Source organism: Ambystoma mexicanum, chromosome 8 (assembly GCF_040938575.1).
Source record: "Ambystoma mexicanum isolate Mex_15411 chromosome 8, UKY_AmexF1_1, whole genome shotgun sequence".
NCBI classification, from domain to species: domain Eukaryota; kingdom Metazoa; phylum Chordata; class Amphibia; order Caudata; family Ambystomatidae; genus Ambystoma; species Ambystoma mexicanum.
In genome coordinates, this window is record NC_090929.1 from 161,119,470 (window position 1) to 161,139,546 (window position 20,077).

The 20,077-nt window shown below is 42.4% G+C and overlaps 1 protein-coding gene across 5 annotated transcripts in view; it reads right to left on the reverse strand.

Annotated features, from left to right (window-relative positions):
* The window catches only part of CAMSAP1 (calmodulin regulated spectrin associated protein 1), a 1,201,485-nt gene that overhangs the window by 42,869 nt on the left and 1,138,539 nt on the right, over positions 1-20,077 (reverse strand). The window lies entirely within an intron of this gene.

Consider the following 20,077-nt stretch of genomic DNA (forward strand, 5'->3'; position numbering starts at 1 on the left):
AACACACATCTCATCTGAGTTCTTATACTTGTAATGGCATACAGTGCTGGTAAAACACCTGCATTCAAGCAAGTGCTGCATCTGATGAGACACACCTGTAACTCTAATTCCTGGCCTAATGGAAAAAAGGTTTGCACACATCTGAAATCACATCTCAATGGTAAAGCTGCACTAGATTTGTAAATGGAAAAAGAATTTACAGCTTTTTGAATATTTATTGGTGCTATGTCAAAAGACAAAAAGGAGAGGAAGAGCAACTCTAAACCGAAGTAATAAAGGAGAACAAAGTGGGGGGTTTGGAGGAAGGCCGAGAGAACAGAGAACATATTAGATGGTCCAAAACAGGAATCGAGCAATAGGAAGAGAGCCCAATGAGCTACATAAGAGAGCAACAAAGAAAGTAAGAAGGGAAAGAGGTAAATAATAGGGCACACACACAATAGCAGTGAGGGATACAAGCAGAGCAAAAGAGACATATAGAGACAGTAAAATAAGAAAACACAGATCAACAGCAGACGGTGAGAGCGGGGAATAAAATATCCAGACCAGAGAAAGGCAGGCCAATAACATAAGAGGCTGTGCAAGAACGATAATCAGAAGGAGTAGCAACCACAACAGAGAAAATTTAAAAGCAGATATAGCCAAAGTAATGACATGAGAGAGGAAGAGGAGTTTTATCAAAGGATACAGCACAATGTATGAGGGGAACAGCACTAATAGAATGCAAAGATGCGAGAGGCAGAGCGACTGAGCAACAGGTCTCAAAACGTGGCATAGCAACACTTAAGGGGGAGAGGCAGTACATCAGAAAATGAGAGACTTGGGAAACAAAGTAGAAAGCGGCAGGAGAGAGGGAGCAAAAACATGGACTGGCTGTCAAGCCGGTAGTGCCAGGCAGCAACAGTAGGCCCGAGAGGCAGAGAAGTGATGCTGGTAGAGTGAGGGACTTGACTTATGAGGCAACTAGCTGGCACCTGTAGTAGTTCTTAACAGGGTCGACAAGTTCTTTGTCACTAATGTTTTTTAACACAGTTTTAATGTTATGCACCAATTCGATAGTTGCCAGACACTTTTTTACTCTCTTGAAATTGGATTTACTCTACTTCCAACAATTGGGAGTAAAATACACTCACGCCATAATCCTATCTGGAGTACGGAGTGGACTTGATAAAGAAAGGTTAGGCAAAGGATTTAATGATAAGAAGTGCTTCATTTTTGAAGCAATGTTTCCTTTGGAAGATCAGTTATATTTGAATCGCAGAACAATATTATCTATATTCCAAAGGTTAGAACCCTCAACCCAAGTGATATTGCATTGGTTAACTTCTTTGATACTAAAAGGGTTTATGTAGTAGCAATTACAGTACCCTCTAGGCTGGTCAGAGAAGTCATTTCAACTTTGCTTGATGATTTAAGGCAATGTGGATATTATTTATATATAGTGAATGACAGAACGGAGTAACCACACTCGGTGATAAGGAGGGTCATCACGAGTTTGGCAGTAACCCTTAAATGCAGTGGTGACGCAATTACCGCTGTATTTAAGGGTCCACCAAATCACAGGTTTGGCAGGATTTACCCCCAGCTCTGAGCTGGGGGCAAATCTGCCGCAATTTTGCCATTTTTCGGTGCTATTACCGCACGCTAATACCGCCGGCCGTAGTAGCGCCGAAAATGGGCACTTACCCTTCCGCCAAACCCATGATCCGGTGCTAATAGCGCCCGGGGGGTTGGCGGTACTGGCCAACTCGTGATGAGGCCCAAAGAGTGATACTCGCTCTGTATATTCCATGTAGTGTTGGGCAAAACGAAGTTAGAACGGTAACCCTTTCGTCCTCTTTGCCAGTTGGTTACTCCAAAGCAAAGGATTGGTCCTGGTTGATGGAGGCATTGGCAAAGTCAGGTGTTAAGGAGGTAACAAAGAGACTGGGTTTTTATCATTTGTACATGAAATCCTAGAGGTTTTAACCACTTGAAAAAGGACATCAGGAATTGTGCCTATTTGAGCAGTCATGAATTAGTACTTTTGCAAGTAACGTTCCTAATTAGGGGGGGAGTACTTTGGTATGGTTTCCATATTTCTACATAAAATGCTATCAGGGGTTTAAAGGGAAGGCCCAAAGGAGGATTGATAGTAGCAGCTAGATACTCCTGGGCCCAGGAAGTTAGTATATAGGACACAGAGTTCTAGGGAATATTAGCAGTTCAAAGTTTTATAAGGGACAATGGGCAAAAGTTATTAGTGATTAATATCTATTGTAATTACTTAGAAGTGACTTGTGATAACCTGATCGGAAAATTGGCAGAAATACTCATGTCCTGATTTGATGAAATGTTGGAGACATGCTGGCAGGGGATTTCAATGTAGACTGTGTTGGGAATCTAGTCAAACATATTCCTGTTACAGGTCAGGAATTGCAGTCACAAGTTTTTTCTTCAAACAAAGTCCTTGCAGGGAGGTATTTGGGCAAACATTTTTAAAGATAGGAACTTTTTAGTATTACATGGTCTCACGGATTTGCCTTGCCAGAAGAAAAACGTCATCTGAACAATTCTACATCTCAAATAGAGTTTGTCAATATGAACCTATTGGCATCATTTAGTAGTTTGATATTGTTCATGGTGCCATTTGTGACCATCACACTGCTTTCTAAATTTAGCGCCTCTGGGCAAATAAGGCCCTCTACGGCTCCTGTCGAGCTACTGGTTACATGTGGTCAAAATAGAATCATATGGTCTCCTAGTACAAAGCATACATTTAATTTGCTTATTAGTAATTTTAAATATTTGCACACCTTTGGCTTGCCCGATATTTCTAAGGAATAACTGAATTTGCAGAAAACTTGTAAACAAGACAACTCGGCACTGGCACTTTAATAAGGAGATACAGGACTCAAAGCAACATTGGAGGCAGAAACTGGAAATAGTAAACTAGAAGCTCTAAGGATGTTCAAACAAACGCATAAAAACAAAGTGCAGTCCGAGTGTTGTCGTTTACATCAGTTTAGGGAGAAATTATGGTTCCATGTAATGTTGCTGCAAAAATGTCCCCTGACAAAAATGTCGCTTTTTTTGCAGACACATTATTACACTGAACATGCGGGGGACACCCCTGCAACCCCTGATTTTTTTTTCTTTTTACAAGGGGAGCAGGGGACATCCCTGCAACCCGTCCCCATACATAATGTCACCATATATAATGTCGCCAATGGCTTTTCCCAGCAACATTATGTATGGGGACATTATTACCTTAAACTGAAATTATACTGTCCTCTGATGTCTACAAATCTGAGGTAAATTACTAGAAGGTAGTGAACAGTGTGGACAACTTCCAATCTTTGCCCAGGCTAATCCAATAACTGAAGCCATCTAGGTAGCCCATTTTGATAAATTATGCATGGCACCTGAACTAAAAGGACTAAGTCTACTTGATTTGGAGGATCAAGGATGGTCCCTACATTTTAGCTAGGATATTGAGTTTTTGATATTAAAAAAAAGAGCAGTAAATCTAGGGCCTCTTGACCAAAGGGGCTCTGTAATTTGTTTTTTAGAGGCTGTCCAAATTTATGGGCCAAGTTATTGTATGACTTATTCAAAGCTGTATTAGAATTGAAGCAGATACCTGGATCCTGGAGATTGTCTCACATTGTTCCGATTTTTAAAATAGTAACAGGTGCCACTTATAGGCTGATCGCCCTGCTTGACGCAGACTAAGATTTGTACATCTGTAATACTGAATGAGTTAAAAATATAGCTGATGAAGAATTATGCCTTGAGAGGGATTGGTACCTCTTTAGCAGGCTGTGTCATAGACACAGTGCAAAGACAGACCTGGGAAAAAGTGTCGTTATCCATTTTTGTTGCAACTATAGATTTGTCTCTGGCATTTCACAGTATATCGAGGCATTCTATGGCCAAACGTAAAAAGTTGGGACCTTCCAAATCATCTATTAAATATTTTTACTGATTTACACTCTGACACAGCCCTAAATGTTCACCTTAATCTAGAGGACGATTTTACTAGTGACATTTTGACTTTCCGGCTTCGTCAGGGATGCATCCTAGTCCATTTTCTATTTAACATATATATGGCAGATCTCAGGCTAGCTTTGGATGGAGCGCTGCTCATTTCCCTTAATATTTATGGGTACAAGACCTTGTGGCTATCATATGCAGATTGTTATGGTATTTATTGAGTGCGGACCTAGCTTCGAGAAGCAATGGAGCGCTTTACAGAAGTATGCAACAATACAGATACACAACAGAGTGCTTTATGGAGGTATACAACAGTACAGATGTATAACAGAGTGCTTTTCAAAAGGTGACAACAGAGATACAGTGGGTGGTAGAATACAGAGGGTCACAGAGGAGGGGTACAGCTGCACAGGGTGGTGGACGGAGAGGGGCCAACGGCGCCTAGCAAGTCAGGTGTCACGGGGAGGAACCTGATGGCCTAGATGTTTAGGAGGTGCGACTACTTGAAGATGTGGGTCTTAATTACTTTTCTGAATTGAGCGTGGGGCTTGATGGTGATGGGAAAGGAGGTTCCATAGTCTTGGGGCATAGGCAGAGAAGGCTTGTTTTCTGGTCTTTTCCTTTTTGCAGCAGTGGATTTCAAGTTGGCACGTGTCCGGACTTCTTGTGGTGCTCTGTCAGCCGGAGAGGCCGAGTTTCTTTGCCAGGTAGCTGGGTGACTGCTTTACAGATGATGCAGCAAGACTTGAAGATGATTCGTGCATGCAGTGGGAGCCAGTAAAGGTCCATGAAGGCTGGGGTAATGTCTGCATAAACCCCTGATGGGGCATGCAGCTGAATGTAGGACACTTCTCAGGGCACAAGGGAGGATGATGGGAGGCCTTCGAGGGCATTGCCCCCATCCAGTTAGGATAGGACCACTGCTTGAACGCTGGATCTAACGTTCCGAGGGAGGAAGAGCATGACTTTCCACAGGAGGGAGAGCAGATACCAAGCTGTCCCAGATTTGTATGTGTGTCTTGAAGGAGAGGTGTTTGTCGATGTGGAACCCGAGGGACTTGGTGTAGGAAGTGAGCTTGGGTGTGAAGCTCCCAGGGTTCATGGTTGATGGCCAGGTCTCACGGTTCATGGTTTATAGCCAGGTCTATATGTCGATGTGGAACCCGAGGGACTTGGCACAGCAGGTGAGCTCGGGTGTGAAGCTCTCAGGGTTCATAGCCAGGTTTCAGGGTTCATGGTTGATAGCCAAGACTGTATGTCAATGTGGAAGGGACTTGGCACAAGAGGTGAGCTCGGGTGGGAAGCTCTCAGGGTTCATGGTTGATAGCCAGGTCTGTATGTCTGGGTATTCGGGGTTAGGAATTCGTTCTTGGAGGGGTTGAGCTTCAAGGATGCACTGGACATCCAAGACTGGATCAGCAAGAGGTAGGGTGGTGAGCCTGTGAATATCCTTGATGGAGTTGATTTTGAGGTATAGCTGTATGTCGTTGGCGTATTGGTGTATGTGGATGTTGTGTGTGGCTAGGAGGACTCCCAGCGGCTCCAAGTATACATTGAAGATCACTGTGGAGAGAATGGATCCCTGCGGGACGCCACAGGGGACGGGTAGCATTGGCGATTTAGAGGAGTGCATCTAAACAAACTGCTGGTGGTTGGCGAGGTAGGACTTGAACCAGAGTAGGACAAGGTCACTGATCGCCATGCACCGATGCAGGGTGTCCGTGAGCACCTGGTGGTCTACTGTGTCTAAAGTGGCTGAGAGGTCGGGTAGAACCAGGTGGCAGGAGTGGCCATCGTCAAGGATGTTGAGGGCATCGTTGACCACCTGTATGGTTGCCGTCTCTGTGCTGCATCTGGGCCTGAACATGGATTGGTAGGTTTGGAGATTGTTGGCGTCAATGTGTTGCTGCAGTTGCACTGCTACTGCTTTCTCGATGATCTTATCTAGGAAGGGAAGATGGGTGGTGGGGCAATAGCTACCTAGGTTGTCGGGATCCAGAGTGGGTTTCTTTAGGAGTTGTCCTGGCCGTAGGGTCGATGGGAAGGTGCCTTGAGTTAGGGAGCAGTTGATGATCTCCAGGTAGGGAAGGAGAGTTTATGCGGGAAAGGTCTTGAGGATGGATGCTGGGAGAATATCTGTATACAATGCGACTTTGAAGGCGCCCAGGGTTTCTACCATGTCCTTTGTAGACAGCGTCTTGAATGTTGACCAGGGTGCAGAGATTTCGTGAGGTGGGTCTGTGGATGCAGAGCTGGTGTCTATGTGCTGGCGAATCTTGTGGATTTTGTCAAAGGTGGTGTTGATGGTGGTGGAATTTACGATGAAGTGTGGTATGGCAGGGTCGGGTAGCAGGTTGACACAGTGCTTGACCACTTTGAAGAAGGCTCTGCTTTTGTTGTCGGCTTCTGCTATGGTGTTCTGATAGTAGGAGGCCTTGGCTGTGTTGATTAATTGCTGGCGGGTTGCTCAGTGTTCCTTGAGGATTGCCAGGTCGGATGCAGTGCAGGTGCGACGCCAGGTTTTCTCTTGTTTCCTGATGACTATTTTGCTGAAGTGGATTTTCATTTTGCATGTACCTGAATGCTGATTGTTGCGGTTTGCAGGTGGGTTGTTTCAGAGGCCTTTGTAGGTCGATGGTAGAGAGTCGCAGTTCGGTTGGGGGTGTTCGTTCCATGTGAGGTGGAGGTTGGCAAGGTCTTCCATGAGGGCTTTTAGCAGGAAGTTCTTGAAGGACCTGAAGGTTTGTCTATGAGAGTACTTGACTGAGGTGGAGTGCAGGATGTTGAAAGGCACAGCCAGGTGGTCAGACCAGTCAAGCAGGAGAGGAGAGCTGTAGTGGAGGGAAGGCAGTGCAATGATGATTAGGTCGTGGATGTTAAAATCGTAGAGAGGGGAGGAGGTGAGGGGCACAACGCATTTGGTGGATAACAGTATCTTATACTTCAAAGGTGAAATTGAAACTCTTTAAAGGTTTGTGAATCAAGGTAATTCAGTGATGTTTCAGGTGAAAGAAGGTAGAAGATATGTAGGCCACAAGGGACCTTCGCATTGCAATCCTGAACAAAAAGGGAGCCCATTGTTGCCAACAGGGAATTGCACTCCTCGTCAGGCGCTGCCCCAATTACAATAATGATTCAACAATTACACTGTTTCAAAGTTCCAAAAAGGATGAGCTAACATTCCTCATCTCTTCAAACAGGATTCACCTGTTGGTAATACAATCACACAATATTCAAGCAAAGAGTAAATCAATGCTACGTCAAAATGTGTATGAACAAGTATTTAATACAAAGTTTTAAAGAAATGATAGATTTGAACATTATTGGCCTTCGCAGTAGACCCATATGGTGTGAATGAAAAATACAAATCAATTTGAAAGCCACCAGCTTTTTCTAACAAAGTGAACTAATGCAGAGAAACTAAATTTCAAAAGTAAACCATTTAAACAGAGGACAGTAACCTCATATCAACATTCTGCATCAAAGTGAAGGTCTATTCATTTTCCTATGTTTCAATGTGGTGTATTGTAGCCATCAGATAGCACAGCGAGTAGAGCGCTCGCTTTGACATCCGTGCAGAGCCTGCTGTCGCAGATTCGAATCCCGGCAGGGCCAAACTCAGCCTTTCATCCTTCCGAGGTCGATAAATGAGCACCACACACCGTGGGAAATAAGCAGCGCTCTGATACCTGAGGGTTTGTAGCGCTATATAAATAACCAAACACAAAAAGAAACATCCAAAGAAAAATATACAAAAGACATCAATAGGGCTTGAACAGATAAAACGTGTCAATTGTCCACATCAACTCAAATCATTGTAAAACAACTAATGCCAACACGTTTCGAACAAATAGTTAATCATCAGGGCGTTTGAGAAAAGTGTTCCATGTTCATTTGTTCATCCTGTAATAGTAACAGGTATGTGTTTTAATGTGCATTACTAGAATACCATTTCAGTCATAAAGGAGTTAGAAAGATATACTGACCTTAGTCTCTCTATCAATGCAGGAAATTGAGCATGTGCCTAATAAGATAAAACCATAGGTATGCCTTTGTCAGTCACGCGCTCATTGCACGTGTCGAGCAGGGTGTCAGTTCTCCAAATGGTTTGCATGTCTGTGCTAATAGCAAGGGCATCGGTTAGTACAGTTCTAAGAAGGTAAATTAAAGTTTGTACTCACCCAGATCGTGGGTGGGTGTCTTGTGTCTGATAGTATGACAGGGGATGCTGCAAGTTCCTCATGGACTCGTGTGGTGCTATAACAAACATCTATATAAGGGCGTTTCAGAAAAATATGTTTATATTTTTGAAGACTCAATATGAGCGTAGGAGGCGTCTGCAGAACGTGTCCTCGTCTGTTTGAACTCATTCAGGGAAACGTGCGGTAAGCGGCTTCGTGTGAGCTCAATACAGTATAATATCTGTAAAACTGTACCTTCTCGTGCAACTGCACAAATTTAATAAGTTTAACTGCATCGAACCAGTGATGCGTGTCCTGCTAGATCGTGGGCCTATGCTCAAACGTCTGTATTACCGATTCCTATCTGATATGAGTAGGTCTTTTCATGTGCTAGTGTAAAAATTGCTAAGCTAAACAAAGCCAGTAAAGGAAGCTACACATGTGAAAAACCTACCACAATGTAGCGTCTGTGCGCGGACCGAGTAAATGCGTCTCCTCAGGCTTGGGAAAGTTTTATGGTTGCCTAGGTGATCACGCGCATGCATGGATCAACCCGATTTTCACAGTTGCCATCTTGCTGTGGGCCTTATGCTTAGGGTGGTTGTCTAGGCAACCATAGCTAAAACACCCATTTCACCCCTTGTCTAAAACTTTCTCTCTAATGCCGATGCATTAAGTGTTATCGTGAAAACCGACTGATTAGGCAGATGAGGTATCCATCTTACAAAGCTTATAGTACGATGTGGATTATGACCGCATGTGAAGATAACACGACCCGGAGTGCGAAAAAGCAAGGGAATCCCAGGATGTGTCCCGGGTCCCTCCGGCGCCCCATTTGGTCGTACCGTCTTTATAAAGCCTATCTACCAGCAAATGGTGTAGACACCTGTTATGTGATAATTTTACTGTGTACTCACTACTTGCTACTTCTAGTGTAAAACATGGGTAATGCCACGTATTACGCGAGTCGATAATTCGTGTAGCTTGTAGATGTTCAGAGGCCATATGAAGTTACCCGAGCAGGCGTGCTCCAACTGAAAGTATGTAAGAACTAATATCAAACGACTTGTGTGGCATTTGCGATGATTCCCAGTATCTGCCACAAGACAATTTGAATTAAAGATGTATGTTTAAATCAAAGATGTGTATTATTTCAAATGCACAATATCTCAAGAAAAAAGCCTTGTGGTATGAACCGCTAACAATCTGTTCCTTACATAGCTTGTTTGCAGGAACACATCTGAGTGCATATAAACAATGAAAGGCATTGATTGTGTCACAACATGATGTTTTCTCGTAGGTGCATATCCACCAACAGTGTCTTCTTAACCACCTAGTTGTATATTACACAAAGCACATTAAATCAAAATCGCAATTCATACCGTTGGGGCTCAATCTGGAGTCTAATCTGTCTATCCAGGCTATTTCTATTTGTTGTAATTTCTTTTGTAAATTGCCTCCCCTCGGCCCCAATCTGATTTGTTCAAGAATTACGCATTTTAATTGACGATACTATTTAAAGTGTACTGCTACTGGTGATTTCATGCTCTGTGTCCTAATGTTGGACTTATGCTCCGTCCTTCGGAGCTTTGCTTTCCGGGTAGGCATCCCAACATAGTATAGCCCGCAAGGGCCTTTTAATGCATATACCACATTTGTGGCATCACAGGTGCTTGAATGTTTAAGTTCAATACTCCTACCAGAGTACGGATGTGTAATCTTTGTCCCCATAATGATATTGCCACAATGTTGATAATTGTGGCATGGTTGAGTGCCACAGTATTTAATGTTCCCTGTCTGTTCTTCCAATGGTTCTGCTTTGATCAGACTGTTGCATAAAGCTTTACTGTTCTTATAAGCAAAGGTTGGTGTTCGAGGGAACAGATTTTGTAACTGAGGGTCCAATTACAGAATCGGCAAATTCTACTTGTTGATGTTTTTTATTGTTTTACTTTGTAATGAGTGGGTGGTTACATAAACCAATTGTGCCTCCGGTCTTTTGGTTTTTGGCTCCAGTAAGGTGTCCTGTTGTATGAACTCCACTTTATTGTGGAAATGGTAGCAGGCTTGTAACCTCTCTCCAGGAATTTGAATTACAATGTCTTTGACTGACGTCTGTATACCTCCATGTCAGAAATGTTTCTTCTGTATCTTTTAGGTCGAGGATGTTACCTTTCTCGTGCAATGGGTCTTTCATGTGCTGTGTGCGGCTGAAGTTGTCGACATGGCCAAGGAGAGCTTCCTTCCTCGGTTTGGGGGCCTTGTTACCTGGGAGGTTGAAGTCACCTGAGATGATTTTGGCATGCATGAGGAACATGGTGGTGACCAGGTCGGTGAAGTCTCTGAGGAAGGCGTTGTTGGTTTGGGTGGTCTGTAGATGAGATGGAAGGTGACGGTGTCCGTCGGGGAGAGCGGGATGTGGCAGGAGAGGACTTCAAAGGAGCCCATTTTGTCGAGGTCAAGTCTGGATGTCGGGCCACAAGGTCTTGTGGATGACCTCAAAGCCTCTACCTGTCTTGTTCGGCCTTTCTCTGTTTTGGAAGCTGTGCCCGTCGGGGACAAGGATGTCTCTGTGATGAATATGGCATCATGGTCGTGCATAGTGATGAGGTTGACAAGGTCTGCTGCATGGGTGATAGCTGAGCAGAGGTTGGCGAGCATCAACTTCCATGTTGTGGACGGTGAAGGGGTGCTGATGGGCTTGAGGCTGATGTGGGTGAGACTGCTCCATTGCAGCTTCCATGCCTTAGAGTAGGGGAAATGTCGTTGACATTGCCCGGTGATGCGAGGACGGAGGGAAAACACATTTCAGCGCGTGCTTTCCTGTTGTCTGAGCAGGAGTTCAGGCACCTCTGTCCTCCCGGGCCGGGCAGGTACAAACAGGAACTGCCATTTTCTTCATGTAAGAGTTAAGAGCAGAAAGGAAGAGGCAGGGCTAAAAAGGTGGGTGGGGCTTAGGCTGCTTAAGCAGGGAAAAAGGGTGGCAAAACACAAATGCATCAACAGTTTAGCAGTGGTTGATAGGTGGGTGGGCATAGGCCACATGACATAGATCCAATGGCACCTGCTCACCAAAAGATGACATAATACTAATGGATTGTACTTTTATTGGACTCCAAAGGCTGTCAAGGGCTTTCCAGGAATACTCTACAAAAAATGATTTGCTAATAAGTGTTAAGACTAAAATATTTGCATGTTCTGCAGGACATAAAAGGAAATTACAGAATTGGTGGATTAACGGAAGTAAAGTAGAAGTTGTGGACGAGTGTAAACATGTAGGTTTTTGTATTTTTGCACATCCTAGCAAAATGGCTCTTTTTAAAGGTCTAAAGGCGAAGGCCGAATTCTTGGCCTCCCAAATGAGAAACTTCAATAATAGACATGGTAGGTTCACACTGCTGCCAGTAATTTATGAGGCTAAAGTTGTGCCTGCTACTGCCTATGGTTTGGAGAGGCATCAAACTTTTGCCTCTACCAACTTTGCTTTAGTGGAAGGAATATTGTGGAAAGCAGTTCCAGCTCTGCCTAGTTCCATGCCAATGGCAGCGATCCGATTAGAACTGGTTTTGGTATCTCTAAAAATGAGAGTTCTATGAAAGCGTACACTTTTATGTAGGAAATTTGAAGATTCCCCCAAAGCGGATCGCTATTTGAGCCATTTAAGTTAAGAGAGCAGAATGAAGTAAATTGCCACATTAATAACTACAGCTTGCAGCTAGAACTGTGTGGTTTTGATTACAGAACGGTAATTTAAATTCTGACTGCTTTCAAAACTCTTTTGTGGTGCCATGATTGGTATTCATCCCTGAGCGGGCTGGAAAAGTATTTTAAAAATGCCCGACCTATTGAGGGTACATAAGAGGCCGGGTGTATGTGCTCCATATATGGTACGATAACCATAAAATAAATTTGGCTATGCAATATTAAGGTCTAGGCTAAATGTATTACCAACAAAAGATAACGTTTGTATGGAAGAGGGCTGATTGTACAAATGTGACATGTCGTTAGTCTGAAACAGAAGTGGAAACCTTAATACACATTATTCTCTGGTGTCCAGTTCTGTTTGCTTTACACATAGGTTGTGTTCTGGAAGAGATATATATCACTGAGTCATCTACACAACTCCACTTCATGGATGTTATGGAAAACATTGTATACATTTTTATTTAGAATGAATTGAATCATACATTGATTTATAATGAATAGATATAATTTCAAGAGTTTACATGGCAAGGCATTTCTATAATGTTTAAAGTTAGTTATACTGAAATATGAACTTATGGCTGATTAATGGATTGTTTTAAATCTTATGGACTGTTAATAATGTTGGCAAATTCTAATTTTGTATTGTTTGTGCAAGGTTTTGTTCTGTAGACTAAATGCACAATAAAGATACAAAATAAAATGTAAAAAAGGTGGCGAGCCAGAAATGGTTCTCTAGCAGATGGGTCAGGAGAAGGATACTGGGGCCACTGCACCATTGCCTCTTGTGTGGAGGGGACAAGGCGAGCTTGAGGTTTCCTTACTTAAGAGTGTAAAGGCAGGACAGAAGTCATCCCCATCTAGGACTTCAATGTCCATCGGGTCATGGGTGCAGGCCGACTTCAGCTAGCCAAAGGGAACGACGTTTGGTGGTGGCGGGGTGTTTTGGGGCAGGCAGTGTAATATGTAACCTCTGCTAGAAGACGAGTGCTGGGACACCTCCTTAATGGTCAAGCACTGTAAGCTTATCTCAAGGATGTGTGAGTGGAGCCAGAGAACCAGCTAATGCATCCTCCTCCTCCTGCGGTTACAGAGGACACAAGGGAGTGTCAGATGACACACCATCTCATCTCATCTCCGGTCACACTCAAGCAATTGACCCCCATTCACCATGACTCTGGGCCAGCCCAAATTTGTTTCGGATACCCAGTGTCGGGCATCATCAGCTAGCAGGGCCACTTCCCCACCAGTAGCAGCACAGCCTCCACTTTGTTGTGGTAGAGTTCTGGGAGAGGAACCATTTGGGTAGAAGAGGCAAGACAGAGTGATGGGTAATGCAGGCAAATACTGTATGCATTGCCTGCCGTCTGTCAGTGGGAGATAGATCCTGTGGCAGTGATGGATGCTGTGGGTAAGAAAATGCTCCAGTAGCACCCAACCCCCATCTAGGTGGCAACGCAAGAGTAGTACAAAGAGAGTGCAGAAAAAAGGCAGGAGGATACCCACTGGTTAGTCTAGCAAATAAATTGAGATAGAAGCGCAAGAATTTGAGTGTGCATTTTTTAAAAAATTTTTAAATTTTTTTTATTTCTTATTTTTAATCAAAAGATTTTTTACAAGAATACTTCGAAAAATTCAATTTAAGTAAAATATAAAAAATAAGTAAAATACAAGAAATACATTAATGCCATCATAATTTTACAATATATTATAATATGATCGTAAGCCTCATGAACTTGAGCATGTTAGTGCATCTGACATGTAATTGTAACTAGGACAGATTTTATGAAAGAATCAAGTGTCGCATGGTGTATACAAGCTAAGATTGTTCAGAAACTCAACAGAAGCAATAAATAAACTCATTCTCAATGCCCATCTCATATTCTGCTGTACATTAGCAACCACAGTCCTGTGTTTCTTGTATGCATTGTTTCTTAATGGGCACAGCGCAGGGCATTCCACTACAATGTGTTCTAAAGTTTCTTTTTGTGATGTCTTTTGACAGAACCTACAGAAGTTATCTGTCTTGTCTATTTGTTTCCGCTGTGCCAGTAAGTCTCGGGTCAACCACAAGTTAAAACGCATTCTCAAGATTGCCGTGCGAAGTTGAGGGGATGGTGATTTTAACAGGTAAGTTTCAACAGTTCCCATTTTTTTGTCTGGAAACAAATAACTACTAAAATTTTTATATTGCAGACAAAGAGTACGATTCGCCAACCAGTCCTGGTAGAAGATTTTTTTTTTGCTCGGTTAGGATTCTGTGTTAGAGTTTCTACGTCTACTTCAGCTACAGCCATTATTTGATAGACATAGGTGGCCCATTTAACTATAAATCGATGATTTGAGTTAAATAAATATGCCACCAGTACAGCTAGAATTGATTCAGTTTCGATATTCAATAACCATTTCCTGAAAAATGCACACAGCTGCCAATGATATCTTGCCTTGAGCGATGTAAGACCGAGTTCGTACCTTATGCATGATACCGGGGTTGCTTGTGGAAGCTGTAAGATGTTTCTCCAAAATTTTGCTTCCATTCTATCTAGATCTTTCACGTCAGTTAAAGCTCGTGCCTCCATCCCATATAAAATTGTAGGAGTTACTTTTTGCTGCCAATAATGTAGGGCAGGCTTGATGGAAAATTTACCATATTTATGAAGAATCAATTTAGACTGGGAAATTGCTATATTCAATTTACTTTGTAGTAAACGATGATGGTCAATAGTCACTGAATTGGATTCAAATTGAGTACCCAGGTACTTATAGCTTGAGACAATATCGAGGGTAATATTTTTGACCCTCCATAGGAACTTAGTTCTTTGTGATCTCGCAGGGGTGTCAACTACAATCTGGGATTTTTTTATATTAATTGATAGCTCATTATTTCCAAAGTAGATTGAGAGTGAAGTTATTAACTTTTGGAGGCCTATCGGTGTCTTAGAAATTAGCACAAGGTCATCGGCGTACCATAATGCTTGTATTGTAAGACCGTTCATTTTCGGTGAGTCAGTAGGTAAGTTGTAAAATATTTCTTGAACATCGTGAATGAAAAAGTTGAAAAGTGATGAGGCCAAGATGCACCCTTGTTTCAAGCCTCTTGATGTATTAATTGCTGAAGAAAGCAGGCCAGTAGAGGACAACCGAATTTGAATGGACGTGCCTGAATGAAAAGCAGCTATGACATCGATTAGATCTTGTGGGCACTGTGCTTTAAATAATTTTTGAAGAAGTTTTACGCGAGAAACTGAATCAAACGCAGCATTTAGGTCAATAAATGCGAAAAATAATGCTGTTTTTGTTTGTTGTGCTTGAGCTTTTAATGCATTGAGAATCATTAGGTTTACAGACGTCCCCAATCCGCGAACAAAGCCTGTTTGATTGCGGTCTCTGATTTTATTTTCAAGTGTCCAAGTATTGAAGGCCGTTAAGACTAATCTATTGAATATTTTGCCTGGGGAATCCAATAGCGCTATCGGGCGGTAATTAGCTGGTATGCTACTGTCTCCTTTTTTAAAGATTGGCACAATGATAGACGTACGCCATGAGTCTGGAATCCTCCGTATCTTTAATATGTCTTGTAATATGTTGTTCAGAATCTTGGCCCAAAGTTGTGGATGTTGTTTTAGCATATAATTAGTTATGCCATCTGGGCCTGCTGCTCGCGAAGATGAAGATTTGGTTATGAGCGTCTCAATTATTTCTTCTGAACATTCAATGTTCCAGGTCACTGCTGAATAGCTCTTAGGATCATACTGAAAGGCTTTATCTGTGTACAGTTGTGAAAAATGTGCTACCCATTGACTTTCAATTACTCCATTTAGTTGTGATTGCTGAATGTTTGGGTTTAGTTTTTGATTGAGTAACTGCCATATTTGTGCAGAATTCTTACTTATTGTAGCTTTCAAAAAGGTCGCTCCATCCTGTTGAAATAACTGTCCTTTATGAGCCCGTATCCAGGATCTATAACGAGTTTTTAGAGTTTTCCCTAATTCTTCATTTTCAGGCCAGGGAAGATGTCTGGCTAATCTCAGCTCTTTACGATATTCCTTTTTTTTTTAGATAGTAACTGATCAGATGTATGAGGGTGAGAGCGTCCCGAAGGAATAAAAAGGGTTTTGTAGGTGGCAAGTGCTTCCACATATGTATGAGTATTCCGTGAGTCATTTTGTAGCATTAGATTTGCATTTAGGCTTATCAGTTTAGACGGTGTCCACTTAAATCGTGATTTTGCATTATTGATTGCCAGTTTTTGTGGCATCCATTGAGATTTAATACTATCTTCCTGTGTGTCTCTCGGCCATGATAGAGATAGCATATGATGATCACTACTAGATTGCTTGATTATCTTAAATTCAATATATGACATAAAAAGCCCTGCTGAGAGGTATATGTAATCTATAGTGCTTGTCAATGTTCCTCTTTGCCACGTAGCATGTTGCGGAATATCTCCCGGTAGTGATCCATTAGCCATTCTCATGTTAAATAGCTCCATGAGAGAACTCCACTTTTTGTAATCCTGTGTTCTTTTCCCCCGTTCACATTTGAAAGCATCAATATTGAGGTCCCCTGCTAGAATAACATCAGTTATTTCTTTAGATTGTGCAATTATATCAAACATATTAGACAGATCTTTGTAAAAACAGAGATCCGTAATCGCGGCTGGGTTTCTGTAGACGTTTATTAATGCGAGCCTTTTGGACGCCATCGAGATTTTTACCAACTGTATGAACTTATTGGAGTTTTCCCATGCTTGTAATTGTATTTTGGTTCCAATCTTAACGGCTTCAAGAAGCCCTGCCATCGGGCAACCTTTTTGAGCTATAATTGCAGGGTTAATTACGATGACATGGTTATCCCATAGTGGTACATCACTTAGCCATGTCTCTTGAAGGACTATGATATCTGTGTCATTCAAGAGGGAGTTCAGGTTAGTTAAAAGATGGGAGTAACCCCTTGTATTCCAACTTACAAGTGTGACAAAGTCAACTTTTTGCTCATAATGTTCTTGAGTCGGTGGTGGTTATGACTGAGAGAGGCGGGCATTGAGAAATACAGAATCAGCAGCATTGCATTTAAAGCACTGACAAACACTTGTAGATGGAATAGCCATTACTTGTTCCTCCGGGGTTGTTTCGCTATTTTTTCTTTCCGGATCTTGAGCAAGCAGAAAACCCATTGCAAAGAGTTTCATTCGTGCCTGCCATAGGTAATTCATAACTAGCCCGGATTTCATCCATAAACGCACAATCCCCAAATTGGTATCACAAATAAATTCCACTTGGCTAATGTCAAATGAGGTGAGGTCTCCTAGTTCTGGCACATCACTAAAGATGTTAAGTACACTTGTGCGAGACAGATCATATTGAGGGTGAGGAGCCGTACGACATTTTAAAATTAATGTATGATGGTTTGCAAATTTTTGTTTTCTTTTTAGGTCCTGTTTTTGTTGTTTTGTTATAGGTTCTTCAGTTTTGGAGAATTGTTTACTGTTCGATTCACTGGTCACTTGTTTAGTCTTTTGACATAGGTCAAAATCACTGTCAGGTCTTTGTTCATCAGAAAACGTGACTTTATTCGGTTTCTCTATTAAGCATCTTGGCGTGAGGAACGATCCTAAACGAGTATCCAGATAAGATTTGACTACAGATTTAATTTTGTCATTTTGATCGTGCCTCGTCTCATCATGGGATTTGTTTACCACCTCTGGAACACTCCAGACATTAAGTGTAGACTGTCTTCTGTTTTCTCTGTCTTTTACACACTGAGTTTCAGCAAGCACTTTACTATGCTGTAGAGTGTCCACAGAGCATTTCGCCACAGTGATCTGTGAAATTCTTTTTGCGGCCAGGTCCTTTATCTCAGATGTACGCTGGAGAATGTATGCATCTACCGCAGCTTTGAGTTGTTCAATTTGTGGCCTCTCCGTTGTTGGCAAGATTTCTTGAATTATTTTTTCAGTTATATCAATTGATTGAGCCTTTGGATAGATTTCCTGAGTCAATGGATTCATTGTTAATGCGGGCTCGTTTGGGATTGCTGTTTCCAAAGAAGAAACCAGTTGACTTAATGGAGACTCATTGATTTGTGGTATATGATAGTTCGACAATGTAAGTGTAACAGGGACCTTTTGACCTGAAATGTCATCATCAATAGATTGGCCAACACTAGACTTTGCAGGAGCAGTCAGGTCCACGGTTTGTGCACGGAATATTCAATTAGTTATTTTGTTATTTCGTTTCATAGATTGGAACGGTTTAGTGATGAGATGTCTTGCACGACCTTTATTCCGTGATTGTTTGTTAAATAGATCATATTGAGCTCCATTTGCTGGTTGCTTCACTTTCTTAGGCGAATTCTCAACACTTATCCATGATGTATTTTGTTGTGTAATTACTTGCGGATCCGCTTCAATTGGACAAATGACGTGCTCAAATGTTGGAAGAGTGGCAGAATATGTAGTGGGAACAGTCACAATTTCAATACTTTTGGATAGATCATTATATGGTTCTTCAACTCGACAACATTTCTCCATTTTTATCGCTTGTGTTTGAATCCACGAAGTTATATGGTCAGTCCTAGCAGATTGTAAATTAATCTTACATTCAAGAGTTTCAAATAGCTTGAACAAACTCTTGATTGTTGTATTTACTGTCATAAGAGTAACTTCCAAAAGCCCGGCATTAGCAGGAGCCTTTTCTTTTTCACGTGATGATTCACAATGTCTTGGCGTTGGAAGTATGTAGGACGCAGCCTCCGAAATGGTAGAGTCCATTGAGCATCGTTGGTGATAGTCCGTCGGTGACCTAGTGAGAGATGTATTCACACTTCTAGGCGTCATTTGTTTGACTTCTTCCAAGAAGACCTCCTCATTCGAATCATTAATATCCTCCTCTTGTATTTCTGTTATTTTATCCAATTGGAGTTTTGGATCTTTCTTTTGTTCGATTTGATTTGTAGATTGAAGCATGGTGTTATCAGAAATTGGCATGTTGTCTAAAACATCCGACTCTACAGTATTCGACATAACAGCCTGCTTCAAAGATTCCACTTGATTTAGGTCCAATGTTGCATTTGGTATATTTAGGTTTGGTCCAATTTGCTCTTCATTGCACCACATAGAGGGGCTTATAGGGATTTCCATTTGTGCCTCATTAGCTTGTTTAGATATACCTTCTACATTGAGGACATCTTGTTGGGGAGAGGACATTGTACATAGTAGGATGGAATTTTTTAATACTGGGCAAAACTGCCTAATATCTTTGCTTGCAAGTTGTGTTTTTAGGCGTGTTTTTGCAAGCGGAGTCAAAGTTATTGATGTGGATGATGTAATTTTTTTCAAGTTACTTTTAGACCTGATTGCGACAACCTCCATTGGTGTTATGGAGGCCACCGCAGGTGAAGACACGTTGGTTTTGCGACTTTGCGGAGTTAAAGACATTTTGATTGTTCAACAAAGCTGTGTTTTGTTGGGGCGAGAGGTCACCAATACGCAAAATGTACCTTTTTGTCGGTAACGCGATCAAAGAGGGCACACCACCGCAGTCTCCCGTTTGATCAGCGCCAAACAGCCACCCAACAGCCAGCGCCCTTTTCCCCGACAGGCTTTACGCCGCAAGGGTGACTCTGGCGCAGGTATGAGGGCTTGGGTTGCTCACGTGACCACTCACATGGGCGGCTGCAACTCCGCCTCCTCCAGGAAGCGGATCGCGTAAATGCAGTTCAAAAGCGCAAGCACAAAGAAAACAGCGCCGCTTCAGAGCTCCAACACACACGCCACTCGGGCGACTCTGGCGCAGGGATGAGGGCTTGGGTTGCTCACGTGACCACTCACGTGGGCGGCTGTAACTCCGCCTCCTCCAGGAAACGGATCGCGTGAATTTGAGTGTGCATTAGGATTTAGGCATTTGCCTCTGTTGAATGGTAGAGACAAATAAAATGGTGGACGAAGGAAAACTAAACATTTACTTGTACAATGCACTAAACAACTAGTGTCAAGCTCTCTACCACCTTTGCTCTTGCCCCTCCATCCGATTGACTGTTGCTGGCTTGCACACAAATCTTCATCTGAAGAGTTCAGTGAGTGGTCTTAGACAAGATGAGCCTAGTGTAGACTTTCCAGAGCTAATTGGATAAGTACAGATGGACATGCTGACCTCTTGTCAAGTCAAAAATGCACAGGCTCAGCACTAAACAGTTGACGTGTTGAGAACATAGCCAAC